Below are 12,222 nucleotides of genomic sequence, written 5' to 3' on the forward strand. Positions count from 1 at the left end.
AAAGTAGAGAAAGATGGACATGGATGTTAGCTCAGGGCCAGTCTTCCTCAGCAAAAAGAGGAGGATTGGCAGTAGTTAGCTCAGGGCTAATCTTCCTCAAAAAATAAAAATAAAAAAATAAAAAATAAATTAAAATTTTCAGAATGTTGATAGAAACTCATACATTACCAACAGTACAGAAAGATCAAGAACATTCAATGAAGACACTTAGTCCACATCCTCCAGTGCCTGTGAGAGAAACGGGAACTCTGAGGCCTCCTTGAGATGGCCGTGACTGCAGAGAGTTCGTTGGCCTACTGTCCATAATGAAGGAGCATTCACTCATTCACCAGTACCTGTTCCATAGAGCAACCTGTGGGCCTTCTCAGTGCTAACATATCCTTTTCTCTCCACAGTGGGATGAAGTAGTTTTTTCCTGAGTTCCTGTATCCCTTGTGCAATAACCTAGACATCAGGGTATTACTCATTTGACTTAGAGGAACATATTCCTCTTGGAGACTCCAGTTTGAGAAAAGGAGTTTCCTTCTAGGGAACATGATTTATTTAGTTACTCGTTAACCTTTCTTGTAAAAGACACCACTGTGTGAGGAAATAATGAAAAGAAATTTTGTGAAATCTCCGCCATCAAGAAGCTTATAGTCTAGTAGAGTTAACCTCCAAGTTGTCTAAGTTCTAGCGGGTGTAAATAGTGCCAAGATGTTGGGAAAGGTTCCATTTGTTCCTTGAATGATTTCTCTGTGAGGCATCCACTGCTCTAGTTATTTCTGCGTACAGATTGCCGCTAAGATGTCCTTTATTTGTAAAGGGTCTGTATGGCCCCCTTATGTCCTGTAAATCTCTCAGATACTCCCACACTATGCCTGGAAGGCCCAGAAATTATTCTGCTTCCTTCTTGCCAAACTGAGGTTAAGAGTATTTGTGATGTTCATGTCCTTATCTGCTCAGGCACATCTTGCACACAGCTTCTCTGGGGTCTTATTGTCTCCCTGGAGCTGTGTCCAGCAAGCAGCCTGCAGATGCTTGTTGCTTTCAGTCCCCACACTTCTCAGAGGTCTCCCTCCCCAGGATTCTGCCCTGAAACAGATGGAGAAACACTCTCGCTGGGATCCACTGATGTCTCTTGGCTTAGCACCTCTCCTTCCTTACTCCTCTCTCCACCCAGTCTGGGGGAAACTTTTGTTAGTCTTTTTCTCTCTTTGATCTAATTTTTAAAACCACTCTGGAAATTTACTCTTACAGGACGCAAAACCCAGAGATTTCTGTTTTCCTACTTCCTTCTCTGTGGCCAGAACTCAGGTCTAACTATTTACTTAAAAGAAGCAGGGAGAGGAAAGAAGTGGGAAAACCCAGGGGTAAAATGGAGGTTAATATTGGAAAAATACAACCGTAAAATAAGAAGACCATGAACACTAAATGGGAAATTGCTGGCAGAAACGTTTAGTGCTCTAAGAAGTTTTTAGAGAAGGGAAAAATTGTTAGCTGTAGACTAATATGTCAAGCTCCATGCAAGAGGTGGAATCTGTGCTGGGCTTTGATGGATGGTTACATTTTGGGCAGATAAGAGGCTGGATTCTTACCTTCCAGATGGAAAGAGTAATATCCTTCAGGCCCAGGTGCAGGAAGGTGAGAATAGGCACCATTGATAAGAAAGGGTGGAAAGATTCTGAAGCTCCTTGAATCCCAGGAAAGGGGATCAGTGTTAACATGTGGAACAATATTTTCTAAAATGGGTTAGATTAATGTAAATAAATAAACAAGTACTTCTATGGTCAAATTAATTTAAACAATTCATAAATTCTTACAAATGTTTTTTAAGTGCCTAGGATATGCTGGCATTTTATTGGAAGTGAGAACTACAGCAGTAAACGGGGATCAGATCCTATTCCAGTGAGGAGGCAGATATTAAATAAGGTATTTCCAAGCATGAATGCTATGACAGCGGATATGTAGCCAGGAGACATAACCTGGTCTCCAGCTCAGCAAACTAAGCCCTGGAGCCCTGGGTGAGGAAAGGGAATTTTCAGTTGAGACTTGAAGGATGAGTTGGAGGTCACCAGATGAAGAGGTGGAAGAACGTGCCGAGCAGCAGGTACAGTATGTGCAAAAGCAGGGAGGAGAGATGGGATAAAACAGTTGAAGAACCGAAAAGATTTCCTTGTGACTGGAATGTAGCATTTCAAGGGTCTCAGGCCAGAGAAGGGGTCTAGACCAATTTAGGGATTTTAGATCTTGTTTTAAGAGTTTGCAGAGTGAGGTGATTTACATACTTTCAGATTACCCTTGCTATAGCATGGAGGATGGATTAGCACCATGGCAAGACTGGAAGCAGGCAAATCCAATTAGGTGGCTGCTACAGAAAGCCAGTAATGACTTAAATCAGGGTGGTGGCAAGTGAGGATGTAGAGATGACCAGAAAGATGTGTGGTGGGGAGGGGAGTGAGTGAATGGTGTGTCTGACAGTTTCTCATATCTTCCATTGGATGGAAGATAACACCACTTACTGAAATGGAATATTTTAAAACTTGCTAGATTAAACTAAACTAAGTTCTTTACTGTAGGATTTTATGCACTGAGAGTAACAAGGAAGGGGTTATAATGTGCTGTGTTTTCTAAAGGCAGTTGACCATTAAACCCCCTTTTTGTTTTCTCAAGAGAATGAACAGTGGCACTAGCATCATCATTGGATCGTTATCATCATTATCAACATCAACTAAAACGGTGGCTGAGACAACAGGCCTACAAGAAAATAGAAGAGAGGATGCTGAACAAAACTGGTAGAGAAAGAATTCCTAGGCCTTTGCCACGTTTGTTGACCTGTCTGATCTTCAGTTCACTTACCCCACAAATGAGTCAGGCTCACCTTTGCCTCACCCAGGGACCCAGATGAAGGGGAAGGGAGCTGGCCCATGGCAGTGGGTAAGTGTTGAGGCCTTATCTTGGCTCTGCCACTTCCTAGCTGAGTGACCCTGGACACATTATTTAACCTCTCTTATCCTCAGTTTATTCATCTATACCATGAGTTAAGAATGTCTAGGGGCCTGCTCCGTGGCCGAGTGGTTAAGTTCGCGTGCTCTGCTGCGGCGGCCCAGGGTTCGGATCCCGGGCGCGGACATGGCACCACTCATCAGGCCATGTTGAGGCGGCGTCCCACATCCCACAACTAGAAGGACCTGCAACTAAGATATACAACTGTGTACGGGGGGGGTTGGGGAGATAAAGCAGAAAAAAAAAAAAAAAAAGATTGGCAACAGTTGTTAGCCCAGGTGCCAATCCTTTAAAAAAAAAAAAAGATTGGCAACAGTTATTAGCCTAGGTGCCAATCTTTAAAAAAGAAAAAAAAAAAAAGAATGTCTACCTCTCTGTTGTTAGGATAGAATGATATAAAGTATATAAAACTTCTTTTAAAGAGGCACTCCATAAATGTTACTTCCTTTTCCCACCTCCCTTCAAGAGGAGAGCGACTTGTTCAAAGCCCGGCATGGAGGGAGCCTCAGCCCCAGGTCTCCTTGTCCAGGGCTTCTTTTACATTATCTGCCTTTTGAGCATTAAAAAAGCACAAACTCGTAATGGGCAGTGATACTGAGACTTGTTCAAGTTCTAGTCTCTAAAATGACAAGAACCTCTGTCAAAGCAGGGCCTTCATTTCATCCTGGTGCTGTTCCTCCTCTGTCTCTAGAAATCACCTTCTATGGTGAGACCAACGAGATCTGGGCCAGTCTCCTAGATTCAGCATTCTTTTGGCCTTTCTGGGTGACACTTCTTTCTGTCTGGACCTCAGAACCCAAGTCCATTACAGATCCAAGCCTGTGGGAAGATTCACTTGGAGAAGAAAAAAGGTTCTTGTTCCAGAGATGAGAGCTGCTGTCAAAATCTATGCTCCTCTTCCTCAGTAAGAGAACTCATTTTATTTGGGAAAGCAAAGTGCCCAACTAAAAAATTGCTTTTCCCAGCCCACTTTGCAGCTAGGTGTGGCCATGTGACTACGTTCTGGCTAATGAAATGTAAACAGAATTTTTTAGTTGAGACTCTGGGAAGGTTCCTTAAAGGAGACAGACAGCTGTCTGTGATGCAGGTGTCATGGCTGGAGCTCCATCCTGTATTACAAAGCAACCTTGAGGAAGGAAGCAACATGATAAGGAGGCCTGGGCACAAAGGAGTAAGGATCCTGGGTCCCTCATGACTGGGAGCCACAATACCTGCCCTGTGCTGCCCATTGCTTCTCTTCTTGAGACCAAGAGATGGAGTGGGAGAGAGAAGGAGAGACAGAATATTCTATTTTGTTTAAACCACTGTTATTTCAAGTCCCTGTTGTCAGCAACCAAACATAGTTCCTGGCAACAGTTGGCAGCACCTCCGTGTCCCTACCCCCTACCACTTGGCCTAGAGACCTGGTCTTTTTATACAAGTAATGGATAACCTATGGAAGGGTTAGGCAGGCCTCTGCTAAGCACTTGACTTGCATCAGCTCCTGTAGTTCTTATAATAAGCCCATGAGTTACGCATTAGTATTTTCACTTTACAGATGAAGAAACCAAGGCTATGGAACTTGCCCAGGGTTATATAGCCAATACGTAGTAGAGCTCTGATTCAAACCCAGTCTGCCTGCCTCTAGAGCTCATGATTTTGATCTCCATAACCAGGGAATGCTACCTGCAATTATTCTGATTTGGTATTTATCAATAATCTAGATCAAAACATGTTTCACCCTGTCTCAATGTACTTTTATTTAGAGGAGGAAAAAAAGGAACATCTCTTTAGAGATGACCTGAGTATTTCAGTATGTTTGGCAATTATATTTCATTTAGGCCCCTTGGATTAGCAATTTGGTTTCAAGATTATGCCCACCTGATCATGCTGAGAGTTTATTGCAAGAAAAGCTGGGGACCAGTCCGTTGATCCAGCGTGGTCAAATCAATGCTGAGTTAAAGACAAAGGCCCCAGAACTTTCTTCTCTTTCCACCTCTTAACTGTAATGCCTAGATCTTCTTGTTGTTCTTTTGTGTTGAGAATGGACAAAGGCCTGTAGGTTCAAATCTAAGCAACAACTTAAACCCCAGGATTAAACATTATGATGGTGAAATGAAATGGACACATTTTCTTTTCTAGAACTCCAAGAGCTTTTGAGATGGCAGATGGGCCTGGTCGGGGACCCAGCCCACACTTCCCAGGCAGCTTCATGTAATATGAGGTGTTGCTGAAGGTGGAGTGTGAGGAGGAGGCTGTGGGAAGGCAGAGGCTGCCATGTGGATGCTGTGCAGTCACTCCTCTGGGGAACCTTAAGGGATAAACCCAGGCCTGGCATGAACAGATGTGTTGGGGCTCCATGGGCAGGGGGCAGAGCTTTGAGCTCAGGCGTGTAGGGCATCTGTACTAGTTTCCTAGGGCTGCAGTAACAAAGTACCACAAACTAGAGAGCTTAAAACAACAGAAGTGCATCGTCTCACAGTTATGGAGCCCACAAGTCTGAAACTGAAGTGTCAGCAGGACTCTTCTCCCTCTAAAGGTGCCGGGTAGGATCTCTCCTAGCTTCTGGTAGCCTTGGTTGTTCCTGGTCTTGTAGGTGTGTCTTCTTGTGTCTCTTCACTTCATCATCCCTCTGTGCATGTCTGTCTCTGTGTTTCAATTTCCCCTTTGTAGAAGGACATCAGTCATATTGGTTTAGGGCCCACGTTTATTACTTCATCTTAACTTGACCACATCTGCAAAGACCCCTATATCCAAATAAGGTCACATTCTGAGGGACCAGAGGTTAGAACTTCAACATATCTTTCTTGGGGGATGTAATTCAACCTATAACGGGATGAAGCCCAGATTACAGAAACAGATGTAGGAGCAAAGACAGAAGGAACCAGGAGGTTAAAAGGCCAGGAATTCTTGGGAAAATGTTAGGAGGCCCTGGACTCACAGCAGTGGTAACTCTTGGAGTTCAAACCAAGTTTACCTAAATCTCTGAGGGTTCAGGAAGCTTTCCTATGAGATTTGGGCTGCATAAGTACAGGGAGAGGCAAGGACATTGCCTCCTGGAAGGGAACACCCTCTTTGATGGAGCTGTAAGAATCCTCATACTCTGGAATGTATTCGCTGTCTGCGGGAAGCCCATTTCACAATGCAATTTGCAAGTAGTTTTAATATTGATGTTAAGGTGCCTTTCCAACTGCCACCAGGAAATATAAACCTAAAATATAATCTTGCATCATGTTACAACAACATCATTAAAGTACAGAGTGGTGAATGGGGGATGTAGGTGATGTGTTTGTACTTACACAAATAGAAGGGAATCTTGAAAAAAGAGAGTTGAAAAACAATTGGTTTTTCTTCAGTGCTATCTAAGGTAGAGGGTGATGATTCTAGATGAACAGTACCAAGTAATTACCCCCAGTGAAAATAGTTAGGTTTATTCAGCTTGTCAGTGCCCCTGCCTCTACTGTCCCCAATGAGTCTCAGATACGCTGCTGATCTCTCCCTGTGTGGCTGGGTTCCCAGAAAAATTCTGACTTGAGGCAGGAATCATTTCAATAGCCCCAGGTTCCCCTCAAACCAGTAAAAAGGACTACTATTTAACTCTCTTTCAGGTTGATCACAAATATAATATCCAAGCTCTGGCTCTGTGTACAAATCTGTGCTGACCACTAATTTTCCTGATTTGTAATTGCTTATCTGTGGGGCTCTTACCCTAATAATGGGTTTTTGCCTTCAGATTTTTGAATTTATGTTCACAGACACACATACCCACACCCCCTTCCCCACTCTTCCCTCTTTTGTAAGCCCATTTGGAAGAACCATGCATCTACTTTGGATTTTATTGGGAGTTCCCATCCAAGTCATCTGTTTAATCCTCTAATCCTGCAGTCAGCTCTGGGATCCAGCCTTGCCCCGGCTATTGCCTTCTTTCTAGTGACCATGGCTATGTGAGTTCCCAGATGCCTCTGGCCTTTTAACTAGATTCTAGGTACTTAACCTAGAGTCCCGGTTGCCACACTAGCCCTTCTGTTGGGATCCCTGTTACTTCCTCTGGGACCCTTCCTTGATCTGAGAACAGAGACTGTCATCTTCTTATATTTGTTCTCTCATCACCTTGCTTTGGCAAGCTGGTCCAGCTCAGAGTCCAGCAAACTTTTTCTGTGAAGGGCTGCTTAGCAAATGTTTAAGCTCTGCAGGCCATATGGTCCCTGCTGCAATCACTCAGCTCTACTGTTGTAGCACATGAGCAACTATAGACTATGTGTAAACCAATGGGCATGACTGTGTACCAATAAATATTTAGTTACAAAAACAGGCAACAGGCTGGATTTAGCTAAAGGGCCATAGACTCCCTGGTCTAATCTATAGCTCGTCTCCTTATTACCTCATTTTCCACTCTTTTTTTTTTGAGGAAGATTAGCCCTGAGCTAACATCTGCTGCCAGTCCTCCTCTTTTTGCTGAGGAAGATTGGCCCTGAGCTCACATCCATGCCCATCTTCCTGTACTTTATATGTGGGACGCCTGCCACAGCATGGTTTGCCAAGCAGTGCCATGTCCGCACCAGGGATCCGAACTGGTGAACCCTGGGCTGCTGAAGCGGAATGTGTGCACTTAACCACTGTGCCACCAGACCTGCCTTGTCATTTTCACTCTTTTACTCCCATTTCCCCACCTTCATCCTCTTTCCTTATATTGCTGACAGTAAGGCATCATGCCTTAACATCAAATCTTAAGAGACAAATGACCACTGGTTATACCAGTAAAAATTAGTCTGTGAACCTGAGTAACAAGTCTAATTTCAGCCTCCACAGGGTCTTCTTCGAGGAGGCATGTAGATTAAGGTTCCAGACGATTAATACTTGAATGAGATGCCATTTAGGCAGTCTTTGCTGTTCCTTCCCTAGGAATTGGGACCCTGCCTTGACTCTCTTATATAGTCAAGGTGGCAGTCGCCATTAGTTGCCTTACTCTATGCTGTTCCTTCCTATTCCTTGAGTAAGAAGCCTGGCAGCAGTGTGCTTAGGGAGGAGATATCCCTCCCAAGTACAGGGAATGAATTTTTGCCTGAAATTCATATTAGATTATGTCTCAGACCCAGTTCTAGGCAATCGTATCTGGGGAAAGTCTCCTTGCGGCTCCTAAGAAAAGAATTTTTCTCCATGATAAAGAGAGACATGAGGAGAAACCCATGTCCTTCTGTCCCTGCTTTTGATTGTCGTTGTACAAGGATAATATTCTTGTGGTTGTTGTACTCATCTTGGGACCATGAGGGGAGACTGATGAATATTTTAAAGGTGGTAAGAAGGGAAAAAATGGAAAAAGTCAGTTTGATTATGGGGTGCTGCCCCATCCTCTCCGAGGTGTAGAGTATATGCCTCATATTAACCTTTTAAAAATCTGAAAGATTCCAAATTCTGAAACACATCTGGCCTCACGGGTTTTGAATAATGGATCCTGGACATGTATTAAAATTAGTATCCTGCATGGGGTCATCAAATCCCATTTCCAGGGTGAATAGTACCTCCACGCTCCAGGAAAGGCTATTTTCCATATGCTAACAAAGAAGCAAACTTTTTGCACCCAGCACCTCCCCAGAGTCTTCATCTCATGGAGCTCAAGCTTACAAATGAAAAGACATTACTGGCTACTACCCGTGAGAATTCAGTGGTAGCTTCTCCCTTGGTACACATTTGTTTTTATGAGGAAAACCCCGTCCAAGGGTACAACTAGCTGGGAGTCTCTTTCCATCTTCAAGATACAGCGGTGGAATGCAGTGAAGGAACATGGGGTCAGAGATCAAATCTCCTCTCTACTGACCTTGAGTGCAAATCAGACTGAAACACGCAATGATAATGTGTGACATCATTCTCCCTGAAGCTTCTCATTTCAACAGATTTCCCTATTTTACCATAAAAATCACTATATCTGCTTGGCTGATAAAAATCTGTTTTGATAAGGCCTATGTACTTTGGGTGGCCCACAGCAAACCTCCAAGGACTGTAAATTGCATCTTGGAAATGCAGGCTTTTTGGAGACGCGTCTGCCTCGGGACTCCAGGGGATTTAAATGCAGAGGGATTTGCAAGGTTTGCATTTTTCATTCATTAAGGCTGTGTTGCTGCCAAACTTCTCTTCCTGTTAGTCATACAGGGAGGAGGGCTCGGCACAGTGGGCTGGTCATAAATTATTGCGCTGCTCAAGGCAGCCCAAATGTAATACCAAGGGGGCCATAGATCTTGGCAAAGGTTTTGTGAATGATTTCTGAGAAATTCAAATGTATTGAAAAATCACATGTTCACAGAGGAATGAAAGACTTAGACTATCTTTAAATTCAGCAGGCCAAGAAGTAAGCTTGTCCTTTATTTAAACCAGTATGAGAAACCCACAATTAGATGACTGTGAAGAGTCTATTTTTGTGGCATTCTATAGATAAATTACTATATCTAAATTATTCCTTAGTCTTGATCTGTGGTTCTTAACCTTTTTTTTTTTTTCTGAATCCCTTTGAGAATCGCAAGAAGGCTCTGGACCTTCTGACCAGAAGTTGCCTGCAAATACACACACAGTTGTGTCTACAATTTCAGGAGATTCCTGGGTCCCCTGAGGCTCATACATAACCCTCAGGTTAAGAATCCCTGATCTTTATACTAGAAGCTCCTCGATGGTAATGATTATGTTTAGTCGTTATATATAATTATGTCTAATCTGCATAGCATCCCTCCTGTTCATGCCTAATATCCCATTACATACTCAGAGATTCTAGTTAGTGTTTCCTGACACGAACTTACAGTAACAAACTTCCTTTCTATTTTTACAACGTTCTTTTGAAAAATCCAAGGTGTTTACTTGATTAAAAATGCACGTCTCTCTTTTAAGTAAGTTCTGCAATGTATCATTATATTCCCTTTATATAGACAAAGTCGTAAAAAAGAGTCACCTCTTTTCTAGCTCCAGAATTGCCCTGAACCAAATTTATACTTAAGCAAAATTGAAAATGCAATTTCTGCTGCTGAGAATTGCACACCAGCTGTCTAACTTCTGCCTCTTGTGGACTTTAAAAAATCCTCCTTTGTACTTACATCTTCCCCGAGCTAAAGAGTAAAATGTCCCTGAGTCACTGGCTAATTGCCCCGAGGAACTCAAGGGTGGGTTTGGAAAAATTTAATTTTTTTTCCAAATTGTTTTTTTTTTCTTTTGTTATGTTAAGGAGATGCAATCACCAGCCACCCTGAACCAGACCAAGCCTCACCACAAGAGCTCCGCCTATGACCTTTGCCTCATTTTTAATGCTAACATCTCTCCAGTGGGAGCTTAGGTCTTGTTACCACAACCTGCAGTGTATATGGAAGCATGTTTTCCAACTGAGCCTGCACAAGCGAATACCCACCTCTCCTTTTTGAATATTCATTCCCCATCTGAAATAAAAGGTCCCTGCTTCCCTTTGTTTGGACAGCCATGACTTTGGAAATGATTCCGCATGGTCTCCTGTTTGCTGCAAATATACTATACTTTGTGAGATAACTTGATTTTGGTGGAGAATCTGATTTAACTCACCATGAGGTGAACCCACTTTGGTTTCGGAAACACCTGCGAGTGTTCCACTGAGCAATTCCAGGGAGCACCATCCACACCTATTACCATGCGGACCTGAGTCCTCACTCCATTCTGGTAATAACTGCCATTCTTGAGTTCTTACTGTGCTAAGGACATGTATTATCTTCATAGCACCTGGCAAGTTAGATGTTATCTCCGTTATTCACTTGAGGAAAGGAAGGCCAAGAAAGCCATAGTAATCTGCCCAAACTGTAAAACTCGTGAATTGCAGAGTCACAATTTGAACCCAGACTTTTCTGACTTCAAGACCCTGCCCTTTAACTAGCACACTTATCCTCTTCCTCGGTACTTTGCCAGGGAAATCAGAGTAGAGAAATGGATGGGGAAGAGATATTATCCTTCTTCCTATCCCAGAGAAGAATTCCCAGGAGATGTGTCTGAGGAGCTTCAAGGCATTGACACTTCTGTGCATACTGGCCAGAGTTCCCACTGATGTGTGATGTGATGTGGGTGGGATGGAACCTTGTGAAGAACTTTTATTATTGGAGAAGATTTGAAGATAAATTGTTGAAGATTATATAGGGTGGCCCCAGGAAAAAAACTATAAAGCAGACAGACATTGTCATGGGTCCCCTCGGCTGACTTTCATCCTTTTGTGCCTTGAGTAGCACCACTCTTTTCACAGGTGAAAATGCACCAGTGTGAGGAGTTTGGGTGTTTTCTCACTGACCTATAGGAAAGTGGCAACAGTTTACTACACAGGCTTTTGTTGCCAGGTAGCAAGGGTTGGGGGCACGTGGGAAGAGGAATTCGCAGAGAAGGGTATGGAGGCTGGGAAATTCAGACCCTGATATAGGTGTGTGTGGGACGGGATGGGGATGTGCAGGAGGCACATGTGCAAGCTAGCTAAAAAGGGACCTATTTCTCTTTTCTTGGGTCTGATTGGGCTAGGAGGTGCCCCTGGGGACATCTGGCTTGAGAAGGATTTATCCTCCAGTCTGAGAGCACTGACCATATCATCTAGGTCTCCCAGCTCTGCTCCCTGAGCCTCTAATTGGCCTGTTCCCTGGGAAAACCAAGAGGTTGTGGGCAGCAACAGAATCTGGACTAGTGAGTGAAGAAGGTGAAGAAGAAGAAACAGGTACTATTCAGTTCTATAATTCCAAGCTAGACCTTAGAGAATGGAAATACATTACCCTGGAGTTTATGCCTTAACAAAATGGGACTAAAAGAGAGTTACCTGGCTGGAGCCAAGGTTGGCAGAGTGTGCAGGATGGAGGGGAAGGAAGAGGAGGGACGTTGTGTTGGAACATTCTGCGCAGAAACGTCCAGGATAGAAGCATGGGAGCCTAGGGCAAGCCTCTCCATAACCCCACGTCACCCCTGGAGAGGGGCCAAAGTCTCCTAGAAACTGTGCACACTGCCCCAAATGGACTTCTCCTCCTTGTCAGCAGGTCAGGCCATTTGGGAGCACTATCCTTCTGTGTGCAGAAGCCTCGTGCCTGATCCATGATGGGCATTGGTGGTATGGAAAGAAAAGCCTCGGCAGAATTTGGATGAGACTGCATGGTGGGCCATCCACCCTCACTGTAACGGAAACTACTAAATTACTTCATAGAGTCAAAATGCCCCAAGGGTAATTGGCAACTTTAAAAAACTTAACATGGAGAATCTTTCCTGATTCTTACCTAAAACGACATTTTGATT

Source organism: Equus caballus, chromosome 2, assembly GCF_041296265.1.
Source record: "Equus caballus isolate H_3958 breed thoroughbred chromosome 2, TB-T2T, whole genome shotgun sequence".
NCBI lineage: Eukaryota > Metazoa > Chordata > Mammalia > Perissodactyla > Equidae > Equus > Equus caballus.